The sequence below is a fragment of the Mustela nivalis genome (genome assembly GCF_964662115.1).
Source record: "Mustela nivalis genome assembly, chromosome: 17".
Classification (NCBI taxonomy): Eukaryota; Metazoa; Chordata; class Mammalia; order Carnivora; family Mustelidae; genus Mustela; species Mustela nivalis.
In genome coordinates this window covers 40,175,997-40,192,429 of record NC_139036.1, presented here as the reverse complement: position 1 = coordinate 40,192,429, position 16,433 = coordinate 40,175,997, and positions in this window count along the sequence as shown.

Sequence of the window (16,433 nt, the reverse complement as noted above, 5' to 3'; positions counted from 1 at the left end):
GAGCTGCGGAATGGCTGGTTATATATTCTGGGGTTGGGAGAGGTAAGGAAAAAGGAAGATGTCTAAAAGGACTTACTTTTTATCTTTTCTTTTCTTTCTTTCTTTCTTTCTTTTTTTTTTTTTTTTTTTATTTTCAATGTGCTAGATTTGCTGTTGTTTGGTTTTTGTTTTTTTCTTTTTTTTATTATTAGCATATAATATATTATTTGTTTCAGGGGTACAAGTCTGTGATTCATCAGTCTTACACAATACACAACACTCACCACAATTCACACCTCCTCCCCAGTGTCCATCACCCAGCCACCCCATCTCTCCCACCCTCTTCTGCTCCAGAAACCTCAGTTTGTTTCCTGAGATTAAGAGTCTCTAATGGTTTGTCTCCCTCTCTGGTTTCGTCTTTTTTTTTTTTTTTTTAAGAAATGGTATTTTATTTATTTTTTTAAAGATTTTATTTATTTATTTGACAGAGATCACAAGTAGGCAGAGAGGCAGGCAGAGAGAGAGAGAGAGAGAGAGAGGAGGAAGCAGGCTCTCTGCTGAGCAGAGAGCCTGATGCGGAGCTTGATCCCAGGACCCTGAGATAATGACCTGAGCTGAAGGCAGAGGTTTTAACCCACTCAGCCACCCAGGCACCCCTCTGATTTTGTCTTGTTTCATTTTTCCCTCCTTTCCCCTATGATCCTCTGCCTTGTTTCCCAAATCCCACGTATCAATGAAATCATATGATATCTTTCTCTGATTGACTTATTTTGCTCAGCGTAATACCCTCTAACTCCATCCACATTGCTACAAAGGGCAAGATTCATCTTTTTGGTGGCTGTGTAATATTCCATTAAATGTATAGCCCTCGTGTTTTTTATCCATTCCTCTGTCAATGACACTGGGGTGCAATTGCCCCTTCCGTCCCTCACATTTGTATCTTTGGGGTAAATGCCCAGTAATGGAATTGCCGGGTCATAGGGCAGCTCTATTTTCAACTTTTTTGAGGAACCTCCATACTGTTTTCCACAGTGGCTACACCAGCTTGCATTCCCAGCTTTTTTTTTTTTTTTTAAGATTTTATATATTTATTTGAGAGAGAGAGAGAGCCCACAAGAGTGGGTGAGTCGCAGAGGGAGAAGAAGATTCCCCACTGAGCATGGGTTGGGGGGACTCCTGGGATCATGACCTGAGCTGCTAAAAGAAGATGCTTAACCCCTTAACTGATTGAGCCACACTTCGCAAGGATTTTCATCTGTCCAAGAAGACCCTCAGGATATTGGAGGTATGGCTATCATCAGACTAAGTTTGTTTTTCCCTCTAGCCACGCATTAACATTAAGAGAGTTGGAAGTTAGGGTGCCTGGATGGCTCAGTGGGTTAAAGCCTCTGCCTCCGGTTCAGGTCAGGATCCCAGGGTCCTGGGGTCGAGCCCCGCGTTGGGCTCTCTGCTTAGCGGGGAGCCTGCTTCCTCCTCTCTCTCTGCCTGCCTCTCTGCCTGCTTGTGATCTCTGTCTGTCAAATAAATAAATAAAATCTTAAAAAAAAAAAAAAGAGAGAGAGAGTTGGAAGTTAATCACGCAGATCCCACCCGGAGTGGGGGTTAGGGGAGGCTGTCCAGTGCCAACCTACGTTTGTCCTCAGCTTGCCTTCTTCTCCCTCCTCGGAAATTAGCATCTCGTTGTAAGAATAATGGATAAAACTCCAAGCCCCGATGGTATTCCCTGGCCCCAATGCCTCTCTGTCTGACCAGAACACGGGCAGTAGCCCTCCCACATGTCCCACATGGCAAGGACAGCTGAGCTGATGGAGCAAAATCTTTTATGGTCCCATGGGACTAAGCATCTCACAGGCATTTCAACCACAAGATAAGAAGGAAGGCCATCGCTTTTACTCATGGTTGGATTCTCAAGGCTGTCAATCAAAACTCGCTTCTTGGGCAACATACCCGGAGCCCTACCAAGCAAGAGCTGTGGAAACACAGAAAATCAGAGCTGGTTGTATTTATGATATTAGGGCAATGTCTGTGAGAAAGATGAGATGGCATGAAACAGGGGACGAGAGTCTAGTCAGCATTTAAGGCCTAAATTAGTTACCAGACTAAACTCTCAGACAGTTACCCTAGCTCGAAGGAGAGCCGAAGTAGAACATTTTGGGCTGTCCTCTTCAGTCTGAGCGCTTAAAACAGAGCTGTTTCACACTGGGAGGTGCTTGTAAGTGTAACTTAACTCTGGATTTTTAAAAAAAATTTTTTAGATTTTATTTATTTATTTGACAGAGATCACAAGTAGGCAGGGGTGGGGGAAGCAGGCTCCCCGCTGAGCAGGAAGCCGGATGCGGGACTTGATCCCAGGACTCTGGGATCATGGCCTGAGCCAAAGGCAGAGGCTTTAACCTACTGAACCACCCAGGAACGCTGGATTTTTAAAAATTTAATACTGGAGGGCGCGTGGGTGTCTTGGTGGGTTGAGCCTCTGCCTTCGGCTAGGGTTGTGATCTCAGGGTCCTGGGATCGAGTCCCGTATCAGGCTCTCTGCTCAGCGGGGAACCTGCTTCTCCTCTCCCACCGCCTGCCTCTCTGCCTACTTGTGATCTCTCTCTGTGGGTCAAATAAAGAAATAAAATCTTTTTAAAAATCTAATACTGGAAAAATGACTGTAAATATAACTCAATAATTTTGGTATTGATGACATGTCAAAATTATAGTATTTTGGATGTGTTGGGTTAGATAAATTATTAAAATTATTGGGCGCCTGGGTGGCTCAGTGGGTTAAGCCGCTGCCTTCGGCTCAGGTCATGATCTCAGGGTCCTGGGATCGAGTCCCGCATCGGGCTCTCTGCTCAGCAGGGAGCCTGCTTCCCTCTCTCTCTCTCTCTCTGCCTGCCTCTCCATCTACTTGTGATTTCTCTCTGTCAAATAAATAAATAAAATCTTAAAAAAAAAAATTTTTTTTAAATTAATTTCACTCCCCTAATGTGGCTACTAGAAAATTCTACATAAACCTATGAGGGTGACATTCTATTTCTGTTGGACAGCACTGGTTTCAAATAATGGTCTGTCATCCATGTGCTTTTGATGCCCATAGTGCTAAGCACTTTATGTATGTTCCCTCATTCAATCTTTGAAACATTTCCATGATCTCATTATTACTCCATTTTACAGATTAGGAAGCTATGGTTTAAAGAAGTTAATCATATAGCTATTAAAAAGGGTGAGTTAATGGGGTGCCTGCCTGGCTCCATCATGATCTCAGGGTCCTGTGATCCCCCACATTGGGCTCTCTGCTCAGCAGGGAGCCTGCTTTCTCCTCTCTCTCTGCCTGACTCTCTGCCTACTTGTGATCTCTCTCTCTAATAAATAAATAAAATCTTAAAAAAAAAAGGTGAGTTAAAACTACATATATTGTGGGGGTGCCTGTTGGTTCAGTGTCTGGCTTTGGCTCTGGTCCTGATCTCACAATCCTGCGATCCAGCCTCCAGGCTCCCCTGCTCAGACGAGGGTCTGCCTCTCCCTCTGCCCCTCCCCCCACTCAAGCTCACTCTCTCTCAAATAAATAAATAACATTTTTTTTTTTAAACCATGCATGAGGCGCCTGGGTGGCTCAGTCATTAAGCATCTACCTTCCGTTCAGGTCATGATCTCAGGGTCCTAGGATAGAGCCCCATATCTGGCTCTCTGCTCAGCAGGGAGCCTGCTTCTCCCTCTCCCTCTGCTGCTCCCCTTGCTTGTGTTCCCTCTCTTGCTGTGTCTCCCTCTGTCAAATAAATAAATAAGATCTTTAAACAAAGCAAAACAAGGGGCCCCTGGGTGGCTCAGTGGGTTAAGTCTCTGCCTTTGGCTCGGGTCATGATCTCAGGGTCCTGGGATTGAGACCCGCATCGGGCTTTCTGCTCTGCAGGGAGCCTGCTTCCTCCTCTCTCTCTGCCTGCCTCTCTGCCTACTTGTGATCTCTCTCTCTGTCAAATAAATAAATAAAATTTAAAAAAAAATAAAAATAAAATATGCCTATATAATTTATTTTGAATAAAGGCATTAAGTGACTTGCTCATATTCATTCAACTAACTGTACAGTCAGAACTTGAACCCTGGACCTATGACAACTCCACATTCATGCTCTTGTCCCCATGAGAACCTATGGAGGTAAGAAGCCTTTGGGAGGTGTTAAAATCAAGTGTAGAAAGTCTGGAAGTTTCCCTGAGCAGACAGAACCAGTTTAGTCATGCAGACAAAGCTTAATTTAGCTTATTATGCAAGGCTAACTTGACCTGGATTATTTCTTGCTTGTACCTCTGGAAATGATAAGCAAAACTTGAACTGTTTCCCAGATTGATATGAGAGAGACACTGAAAATTGTACTGTAACCAATCAGTGTGAAGAATAAACAGTCACCGCTTTGTCACTGTAATAAGCTGCTTTATAGCAATATACTCCTGAGCCTCATTCCATGTTCTGGTTCAAGTGCTCCCAGTTTGCAAACTGCCTTTTTGGTGTGTGCACAATAAATTTTTCCTATTTACTGCGTCAGCGCTTCATTGGTTTTATTCTGGCTATTTTGAACCTTTGACAGAGGGTATAGGAGCTGAACTCCCACCCATGTCAGGCCATCTCTCTCTGTAGTATTCCTGGAAGGCAGACAGCTACCATCTGCTTGAATACCTCTTGCAATGGGGAGTTCATTACCTTTCCTGGCAGCATGCCCCATTGTTGGCCACCTGCTTATTAGGATTTTCCTCCACTAAATGAGGAGAAATCAGTCCATCCTAAGTCCTGTCCTTGAATTCTGGATACTCAGAGAGGAGGCAGCCAAGTTGAGATTTGGCCAAAAGGACGGGCTGGCTTGCACAGGCCTCTACGGAGAGAGCTCAGATGTGGGTCCAGCAGATTCGACACTGCTATGTGGGGACAGGAGCCCTAATCTGCCCTCCATCCTGCTCCCACCACCTCCACTGCCCAGTCCATCCCGCAGACTGACCTGGGTAAACCTCCCTTGCTTGATGTGCACCAACAGCCTCCCTGATTGGCTTTGGGGCCACAGCTGCCTCAAATGTCTGAATTTCCATTCATGGGAAGGCCTCCCACCGCTGAAAGGGTAATTATCTGCCCGCTGTGCTGACAGGTTCCCATCTGGTAAAGGCTGAATGCTGTCTCTTTAGAAAAGGCAAGCTTTTAGCCCGGCTTTGACAGATTTGCTCAGCAACGCTGGGGGGGGGGAGACATTGCTGGGGGTTAGGGACAAGGGGTTCAGGTAGTGGAGAAGCCAAGAGAGAAGAGAAAGAATCTGGGATGCAAATGAATTCCTTGTGATCTCACTCTCCTTTTACCAGAACATGTCCCTGGCAGAAATCCAAGGGGCCACTTTGCCAGCCTGGGCCTGAAATGTGCCCAGGTAGAGAGGATCCCAAGTCCTAGGACAGCCTGTGAAATGCTGGCTACCTGCTGATGGCTGAAAGCTGAGGACAGAAAACAAGAGGAGGGATCTGCAAAAGGGATCCCCCCACTCCCTTAACATTGCACTTCAGGGGTCTGCTTTCCCAGTCTGCCTTCCTCACAGTGACAACAGAGCTGTGAACTTAGAACATTTGTAGCCGATGGGACCTTAGCATGGCCTCTTCTCTCCTCTCCTTGCCGCTTTCAAAATCAAAAAACAATAAAAGAAATGTCCTTTAGGAGTTTGAGTAAAGGGCCTGAAGCCTATCATTTGATCCCCAGATCCCCAGAGCGAGTAGTGAAGCTGTGGCAGGCTCCGTGCGGTCAAGACGACAGGCCTGCCGTCTGCCAGCAGCCACGACCCGCTCTGAGAGCTGGTGTCACCGCACAGTTAGGCTCAAGCAAACCCTGAGTGGCATTACTGATTGTCAGCCACGTCCCAGGCTTCGCCCTAAGGACTTTGTACACTTGCTTCACATTAGCGAACCAGGATTTATTCTCATTAGCCTTTTAGAAACGTGGGAAGTGGGCTGGGAAGAATTAAATGAGCAGATTACCCAGCCAAAAAATAGCAGAGAGGGGATTTGAACCCAGGTCTGCCATGCTATAAAATCTGTGCTTTAAACAACAAAACCAAATTTTTATTATGGAACGTCTCCAACATACAAAAAAAGCAACACAAACTAGTGCCATGAACAGCCCCCTACCCAACACCAGGTCCTAATGATCATCAACATGGGGCCCCTGTTGCTGCTCTGTGATCACCCATCCTCATTTATTAGGGTATTTTTCTTTTTTTAAGAGACACAGTGAGAGAGGGACCACAAGCAAGGGGAGTGGGAGAGGGAGTAGCAGGCTTCCCGCTGAGCAGGGAGCCCAATGCGGGGCTCGATCCTAGAATCCTGGGATCATGACCTGAGCCAAAGAGAGATCCTTAACGACTGAGCCACTCAGGTGCCCCTATTGTGTTATTCTGAAGTAAACATTGGCCCTCATGTCATTTTATCCATTATTCTCCGTTTGTATTTCTAAAAGAGAAAAATCCTCCAAATCTGTGCTTTTGACTCCATTAAAATACTGACCCTGGGTGAGATGATCACAGAAATCTCCAGAAAAACTGCAAGATTTCCATCGCCCCCAGGGGGAAGTGAATTACCGGCTAAGTCCAAGAACGCCCATCTGGCAGCCCAACACCCACCCGGGTGGGCGGACCCACCCACCCGGCCACATGGCCAGACCTTTCCTGCCTGTTACTTCTGGTAGCATCTAGCTAAAGAAAACGGCACCTGACCAGTCTCTTTCGGAACCCTTGATTGTGCAGGCTGTCCTAGGCACATGAAATGCTGTTAACATCTATTCAAGACATCTACTGTGTATCAGACCCTGACCTAGGAGTTCTGATGTGTCAGGAACCTAATGCTTGATTCCTTTTTTAAATTTTGATTTGATTTTTGTGGTTCAAATTTCCATGTGGTTTGGAATCTCATCTTGAATTGAAATATTCTGGAAGGGACTATATATAATCCCTTCAAGGGTTGGATTCAACCATCAGCAGTATTTCTTGAGAACGTGTGTGCGCGCACGTGCGTGTGTAAATCACCCTGTGAGTCACCCCGGAAATACCGAGAATAGTTCCTGCTTTATACTGCAGCGGAAGAAATGTCTCTGTATTGAAGTCTGCAGATACTTTATTAACCTCCTTTTCTTGCGCCACAGGGCTTGCAGTCCCCATCCTGAGAGGTCTAGTAGGGTAGGAAAGACAAAGCACACAAGCAAGCAGATCTCCAAGGCGGAACACACCAACTGCCACAGCAGATGTAAAAAGAACACGTCTTGGGAGCTGAAAGGTCTTCTGATGGCAGTAATGTGTGACCTGGAGAACTCAGGAAAGTGCTGGTGGCATGTGACATGTAGAACGTTCCCCAGGGGGCGCCTAGGTGGCTCAGTCAGTTAAGTATCTGCCTTCAGCTCCTGTCGTGATCCTGGGGTCTTGGGATCAAGCCCTGGGTCTTGGGATGGAGCCCCTGCATCAGGCTCCCTGTTCAGCAGGGACCCTGCTTCCCCCCTCTCTCCCTGCTGCTCCCCCTACTGTAGTCTCTCTCTCTCAAATGAATTAATTAATTAAAAACACTAGAATGTTTCCCAGGACTCTGTGAGCTGTGCTCTACACGCCATGTACCACAGACTAGAGAAGCCACACACTGGGTCTACTCTCAACTTCTCTTTACCACAACAGGGTCCCTGGCTCTGGTTCCATCTGCATTCTTCTTTCCTTGAGTGGGAGCTGCCCCCTAACCACTCCGGGCTGTCCCTCCCTTACTGTGGGAGCCTGGTTGCTGCTGGTGATGGCTCTCGAGGGGTTGCTTGCTGACCCCAGAAGGCAGGGTGATGCTGTAGCTCTCTGTGTCTCCAGTACAGGCTTTGCTCACCAGACCATTGGTTTTCTGCACACCGTGAGGATGACAAGGGGTCTGAAGCACCAAGGGAGGAGAGCTATGCCTCCTGGATTCAGGGCTGAAAACAGACCTATAGTTAGGATTTTTACAGGTGGAGGTGATGGGGGAATAGAGCTATAAGCAGAGAGGCACAGAGGCAGAAACAGAGCGCATTCCAAGAACCCCACCCAGAGGGAGGGCTATAGGGGAAGACAGACCATGGCGATGCATCTGGAGGCACAGGCTGGGCACCTGATGAAAATCCATAAGTACAAGCTGAGGACAAATACAGATAATGGAGAGCTAATGAAGGGACCTGGCAGAGTTGTCACCATATCTTAGGAATGTTCCTCTGGCACAGCAAGTATCATGGACTGGGATGAAGGGAACAAACAGAGGCCAGGAGACCGGCTAGAAGGCCCAGGGTATACACTCTTCTGCTTGCTTATCATGGCCGGGCTGGAACATAGGCCTCTTGAAATAAGCCTTTGACTGGGTCTCCGTATCTTGGGAAGTGGGACTGCACTGCATTCTTTGTTTTCCCAGGGCCTGGCACATAGTAGGTGCTCATTAAATATTAGTGTCTGGCACATAGTAGGTGCTCAATAAATATCTGTTGAAAGAAAAGAAATGGAGAGGGAAGAAGGAATGGAGAGGAGGAAGGAAGGAGGGAAGAAAAAGTCCAAGCCCGTGCTATGCTATGAAGATAGCTTGGGGAGAGGCCATGGAGGACTTTCTGTAGCAGTGGAGGAGTTAGAAGTGGGAAGGTGGGGGTTTGGGGGAGCCACAGATATGCCAGTTAGAGCATCTGGGGCCTGGTGAGTGGGAAGAAAGCAAAAAGGAGGAACCTAGGATGACCAGGAGAATGAAGGGGCCATTAACAGAAATAAGACAACCAGGAGAAGAAGCAGGATGGCGGGAAAAGGCAGTAAAGGGACGATTTTTTTTTTTTCACTTTGGACACTTGGAGTTTCAGGCGCCTCCCAAAGCTGTCCCATCTGCATGGAAAGAAAGCTCCAGAAGGAGCTAGGTATGCAAAATACAGGCTGCCAAGGCATCCGCAGAGAGGATCCAGTGGTAACCATGGGAGTGGGTGAGATCGCGGGGCTGGGAAGGGAGAAGACCAGAGGCCCGGGGGCAGAGGCTCCAGGAATGCCAGCACCACGGGAAGGGAACAAGCAAGTGCTGGAGACACAAAAGGGAAGTGCAGCCTGCGCTGCCGAGGGGGCGTTTCAAGGGGGAGGTGATCAGCAGGACCAGATGCTTCAGGGGTCCGGTGGGATGAGGTCTGAAAACGAGCCTGCGAGATTTGGCAACAGGAGGTCACAAGAGCCCTCCTAGGGGCGAGGGTGCGGCGACAATGACGCTGCCGCCGAGGGATCCAGATGGCGCCTCCTAAGAAGGGAGTGGGCGGTGAGAGCCCGGAGGCGGCCAGCGATAGCGCTCTTGGAAGGGCCCTGGCAGCCAAGGGGAGAAGAAAGGAAGGACCAAGGCGGGGAGGGAGGAGGGCTGGAGGAAGACGGGCTTTGGGAATGGGTGAGATGAGAACAGACTTGTAGGCGGGAGAGAAAGAAGAAGTGGGGTGTACAGGAAGGTGACAGAGGGCATTTGGGGGAGCAGAGCAAAACCTGAGAGGAGGGGGAAATTCAAGAGAGCTGGTATTTTTAAAAAGTCTACCAATCAAAGCAGCACATAAGTGATAAAGGTAAGTCCTTACATTGAAAAGCAATGAAATGCCATCTACAGAGCATTTTAATGTGTTTTATCTCATTTAATCCTTGTGAGGGGCCTATGATTTTCTCTACTAAAACCCGAGGAGGTTAAATGACTCACGTAAGATCACACATCTAATCAACAGAAGAACTCAGAATCAGAAAGGCCACCATGAGACACTTATTGATCAAATACGGGCTGGGCCAACACTGTTTGGTGCTAAAGATCCCAAAGAGAGTGCAAAGGGCTCCTGCCCCTCAGGGAGCTCACAACCCAGGAAACTGACCTCCACGTTACTAACCAATATGCTCCAAGCCATAACTGTGCTCAGACCGAGAAAAGGAGAGGACCAAGGGCGGGGGTAGGATCCAAGGGGGGCCTTCCCGAATTGGTGATGTTGAGCTGGGCATGGAAGTTTAAACAGGAATGAGCTGGCGCACAAGCAGGCAGGCAAGGGGAAAGGCATTCCCAGCAGAGAAGATCAGTCTTGCAAGAGCCTGGAGCCTTCGGAAGCTGAGAGCAAATCACTCTGCAGGAACGCGGGGGTGGTATGGCAAGGTGGGGGAGCGGGGCATGCTACCTGAGGACGTCTAGTCATATCCTTAAGGTGAGAGTACCTCCAAAGGGTTTTAAGCAAGGGAAGGAGATTAGATTTGCGTTCTAACACAATCACTCTGGAAGACCCCTGGAAGCAGTGTGGAGGATGGATTAGAGCAAGATACTATGGGAAGCAGGGACACAGTTAAAATGTACATGTAGTGGGCTAGGCAAGGAAGGATGAAATAAGGAAATGGGAGGGTCTAGGATGACTCCCAGCTTCCAGCTTGAACACAAGCAGGAAGAGAAGCAGATTTTGGTTGGAAGTGGGGTGTTGAGTTCAGGACATACTAGGTTGAGAAGCCCATGGATATTCAGGTGGAGATGCTCAGTAGGTGGTTGGATAGGGGATCCAGGGCTCCTGGGGAGGCTGACCTGAAGATCTAGCTTTGTGCGTCACAACATAAGGGAGTGGTTCAAACCACAGATTGGGGTATTTGGCTGGGGGAGAAAAAATGGTCTCTTACACGGCCAACGGGAGCATCGGCACTTAAGGAGCACTTAAGGATGAGAAGGGTTCCCTGAGAAGCGGGTCAGAAGGAGAGGCCAGAGAGGTAGCAGAGAACAAAAGGAGAAAAGGATATTCCAGAAGATGCAGATCTTCCCAGCGGCTATTCTGGGAAAATGCTATGGAGGACTAGAATACCATCATCATTCCCTTTCAGGGGGGAGAAGAGATCCTCCTGGGCTGGTCAGAGAAGCTTTTAGGAAACAGAAGGAAAGTGAGAAAAAGAAAATGGAAAGAGAGAGGGTTATGCCATCTCGTCTCCTCTTTAACATGTTTTCTTGACTCCGGCTGCAATAATCAGTGCATTTGTAGAAAATAAAGCACGTTATTTGATGAAAGGTGGAGAATCCGATGTTCAAAATGTTTCAGTGACATGCTTTGAAACCAGACATGCTAAAAATGGAGACCATCCCATGTGATCATGCTGTCCTTCAAAGTATCCCTTTGATAAACATTAAACTGTTCTTTTTACCAGAAATGTTAATAAGGAAAATAAACAGCAGGTCTATTTAGGAGTATTTCAAAATTGAAGTTGAAACCATAAAGGAAAACAAAAGGAAAAAAAACAAAAACAAAAACAAAGCAAAATCCAAAACTGAGTGACCATTTCAGACTTCAGCTGCCCTTAAAATCTTTTTCTCCTTCTAATGCTACCTAATTCTTCATCAGCCCAAGCTATCAGGTTCACATGCTAAAACTCAGTGAGTGAGTAGGCGTCATACTCAAAGGACAGGGTATTGAGAGGGGAAAATGATATAGAGATGACAGAAGGTTTGACACATAAAGGTCTGAGGAACTTTTTCTAGAGGAACTTTAAGAATATTATTGATGCACATTCCACAGAGACCATACTTCAAATTTTGCATTTTGGGGTGTTTTCCCGGGCCAGCAGTATGCAGTAGGATGCTTTCTCATGAGGCCGGGCAGGGCAAGCAGGCATGTAAACAATAGATACACTGACAACCCTCCCGTGCCATACCATCGTCTTACACCTTGAGTTCAGTATTCAGTAAATCATGAGATATTCAACACTTTGTTATAAAATAATAGGCTTTGTGTTTTGCCCGGTTGCAGGCTAATGTAAGTATTCTGAGTACATTTAAGGTAGGCTAGGCTGAGCTATGAGGATCTGTGGGTTGGATGTATTAAATGCATCTTCGACTTAATATTTTCAACTTACCAAGGGTTTATCGCGGAGTTTACCCCATTGTAAATCAAGGAAGATCTGGAAATTTCATGCTTCCACTGGGAGGGTTGGCAACCAAAATGGGCTATATTGGTTTCCTGGTACCCCAGGAAAGCAAAACTAACTCTTGAGGATATATACCCCAAGCTAGCCCCCACACAAGTTCGCAGCCCATGTGCGTGTTAGTTGTTTGGTCAGAAAAGCCTTCAGATGAAATTTAATGGAAAGGGGTCCCAAGTGCCTGAAGTGCGGGGAGAAGCAAATGCAGATCCTCTCTAGATGAACTCGTCTTTATCTCAGGGTCCCCCAAAGTCCCTCAGGTAAAGTTTTAAGAAATGTAAGCTCCCAGTGAAAATCATAAAACCCAAGGAAACTAGGAAGCATGAGAAAAAAAAGCTGAAACACAGACAGCAGAATCTGATTTACATATTTAGATGTAAGAATTATCAGAAACCTAGGGGGATGGGGCACCTGGGTGGCTCAGCAGGTTAAGCCTCTGCCTTTGGCTCAGGTCATGATCTCAGGGTCCTGGGATCGAGCCCCAGGGAGCCTGCTTCCTCTCCTCTCTCTGCCTGCCTCTCTGCCTACTTGTGATCTCTGTCAAATAAATAAATAAAATATTTTAAAGAAAGAAAGAAAGAAAGAAAACCTAGGGGGACCTGGGTGGCTCAGTGGGTTAAAGCCTCTGCCTTCAGCTCAGGTCATGATCTCAGGGTCCTGGGATGAGCCCCTGCCCCCCAAATCGGGCTCTCTGCTCAGCAGGGAGCCTGCTTCCTCCTTTCTCTTTGCCTGCCTCTCTGCCTACTTGCCATCTCTCTCTGTCAAATTAATAAATGAAATCTAAAAAAAAAACTGTAAAAAAAAAAAGAATTATCAGAAACCTGATATAAAATAACTATTTTCGAGCTTTTAAGAACCAAAAAAGGCATTCAGAGGAGTAAATAATGAGACTGCAAAAATGATAAAGCAGTTTGCAGAAAGCAAGTAACATTCTGGAAATGAGGGGCACTTGGGTGGCTCAGTCTCTCTCTCTCAAATAAATAAGTAAAATCTTTCTTAAAATTCTGGAAATGAGAAATGTAATAATTAAAATGTAAAGCTCAGGAGACAGATTTAATAGCAGACAGACACAGTGAAGAGGGAATTCGAGAGCTAGAAGACATCTGAAGAAATGATTCAGGCTGAGTACAGTGTGACAAGGAACTGGGAAATGGAAGGATACTCAGATTCAAGAATCACAGTGAATCTCTACTAGAAATAAAAGGATATTTGCATTCCGACACATCATAATAAAATTGCGGAACACCACAGACAGACTCTAGACCATAAATGCAAAAAGAAAAGTCAGATAACTTCAAAGCTGCAGCAATTAGACTGATAGCTGTTATCTTAAAAGCAACAATAAAAGTAAAGAGATAATGGAATTCACTGAGCTAAGAAAACATTGAAATCAACCTAGAATTCTATACCCACTGAAAACCTATAAAGAACAAAGGTGAAGGGTGCTGGGCTAGCTCAGTCAGTAAAGCACAGGACTCTTAATCTCTGGGGTCCTGATTTTAGGCCCCACATTGGGTGTGACCATAGTTTTAAAAAAATGGGGGCACCTGGGTGGCTCAGTGGGTTAAGCCGCTGCCTTCGGCTCGGGTCATGATCAGAGGTCCTGGGATCAAGCCCCGCATGGGGTTCTCTGCTCGGCAGGGAGCCTGCTTCCTCTTCTCTCTCTGCCTGCCTCTCTGCCTACTTGTGATCTCTGTCTGTCAAATAAGTAAATAAAATCTTAAAAAAAAAAATAAACATAGGCGAAAAGAAGGAATTTCAAACAAATAAAAACTAAAAACATTTTCTACCAAAGAGCATCACCTAAGGAAATTTCAGAGTATGTTCTTTGGGTTTTTTTGGGGGGGTGGTTGGAGAGAGAGAAAAATGTGTGAACAGGTGTATGCAATCTGGTGGGGGGCAAAGGGCAGAGGGAGAAGGAGAGAATCTTAAGGAGACTCCACACTCAGCATGGATCCCAAGGCGGGGCTCAGTCTCACACCCTGAGATTATGACCTGAGCCAAAAATCAAGAGTCAGAGATGTCTAACAAAATGAGCCTCCTGGGCAGCCCTCAAAATATGTATTTCAAGCAGCAGAAAAGTAATCTCAGATGGAAGGAATGAGATGAAGGAGTGAAAAGAGACAGAAGTGGTAAAACAATGAATCAAATAATTCTATTTTACCGATCGACCATTGACTGTATAAAACTATAATAAAGCCCCATAACATTGAAAACTTAACAGAAGGCTATCTGCCGCCTCTGGCCCCCGGGGCTGCAGTATAGGTCCCACCGTGGTTCTGAGCTATTCCACGGCCCTGGATCTCCAGCAGGGGCATGAGACAACCAAGAGCATGAGCAAGCCAACACATAGTGGTGGCCTCGGGCGCCTCATAGGGCACACCACGTTCCTCTGGGATGTCATCCAAGTGCAGTGTTGCTGGAAATAGTACATGAACTGCATGCCATGGAGCTGCCCAAGGTCTCCAGGGACAGGCAGGCCTTCAAGTTCAAGAAAGCAGTAGAAGCAACTATCTGCGCCAAGAGGAAGCAAGAGACCTGAGCGGTGTCCCGGCTACCAGGAAGAAAACAGCTGCCTACAGGACCAAGCCCACTCCCTGCTGCAAGTGATAAAAACTTTACAGAAAAAACGAAATGGCAAGAAGGAACTCAAACACACGGCCCAGTAACACAGAAGTCAGAAGATGGGTGATGGGAGTTATGGTGTTTTAACGTCCTTACAGTGTTTGGAAGAAGGCGAAAGAATGAAGATACACTTTGGATGAGTTAATGAGGCAAGATACATTTTTAGATCAACTACTCGAAGTCTAAGAATAGAATATGTAGCTTCCATCCGAATAGAGGAAGAAACATGAAGTGAACCAAATACAGTTGACCCTGAACGACACAGGACTTAGGGGTGCTGACCCCCTCCCCATGCAGTCAAAAATCCACGTGTAATTTTTTTTTATAGATTTTATTTGTTTATTTGACAGACAGAATCACAGTAGACAGAGAGGCAGGCAGAGAGAGAGAGAGAGGGAAACAGGCTCCCTGCTGAGCAGAAAGCCCGATGCGGGACTCAATCCTATGACCCTGACATCATGACCTGAGCCGAAGGCAGCGGCTTAACCCACTGAGCCACCCAGGCGCCCCAACACTTATTTTTTGACTTGTGTCACTTCTATGCTAGAATATATAATTTCCAGCGTGAGATCATCCAGTGCTCGCTTCTGCTGTGATGGTCATGGACGGATGTGTTGAGAAGGAGCCTCTACCTGCCAGGGTCCCTGAGTCACTACATGAGCAACTGGCATTGGACATATAATGTGACCAAGAAATAAACCTTTGTTGCTTAAAAAAAAAGACAAACTTATTTTTATATGTATTATATATTGTATTCTTACAATAAAGTAAACTAGAGAAAAGAAAATACTATTAAGTAAATAATAAGGAGGGGTGCCTGGCTCAGTCATTAGGTGTCTGCCTTTGGCCCAGGTCATGCTCCTAGGGTACTGGGATGGAGCCCTGCATCAGGCTCTCTGCTAGCTGGGAAGCTCACTTCTCCTTCTCCCCCTCCCCCTGCTTGTGGTCCCTCTCTTACTGTGTCTCTCTCTGTCAAATGAATAAATAAAATCTTAAAAAAGGAAAGAGAGAGAGAAAGAAAGAAAATAATAAGGAAGAGAAAATAATATTTACAGGACTGTACTGTAAGAAAAAAAAATGTGTGTAAGTGGAATCACATAGCTCAAAACCATGTTGTTGGAGGGTCAACTGTAGACAACAATTTAAGATTGTTAGACAACAATTTAAGATTTTTTTTTTTTTAATTTATTTGTCAGAGAGAGAGAGAGGAGTGAGAGTGAGCACAAGCAGACAGAGTGGTAGGCAGAGGCAGAGGGAGAAGCAGGCTCCCGGCTGATCAAAGAGCCCGATGCGGGACTCGATCCCAGGACGCTGGGATCATGACCTGAGCCGAAGGCAGCCGCTTAACCAGCTGAGCCACCCAGGCGTCCCTGTAGACAACAATTTAAAAGAGAAAGCTAGGGGTACCTGGCAGGCTCGGTCAGGAAAGCATGTGACTCTTGATCTCAGAGTCATGAGTTCGAGCCCCACTTCCGGTGTAGTAATTACATAAATAAACTTTAAAAAATAATAAAATAAAGAAAAAAATAATTTATTAGCAATGTGCCATGCAATAGATGCTACAAATTAAAAGATTGTCAGAGTGGAGAAAAACCCAGCTCTATCCATTTCATTAAAAAACCCACAAAAAGACTGAAATAAAAAGAATGGGAAAGATGCACTAGGCAAATGCTAAGTCAAAGAAAGCTGATATAACTCTGTAAGTATCAGACAAAATGTACTTGAAAGCAAAAAATATATATTATTAGGTAAAAATATTATTAGAACACTATACATATAATGATAAAACAATACATTGCAGAAACTGACAGACCAAAAGTCGAGGTTGAAAATCTACCATGATCATGGGAGATTGTAAGTAATACCACCCTTCAATGACCAATACACCAAGTAAGCAAAAAAA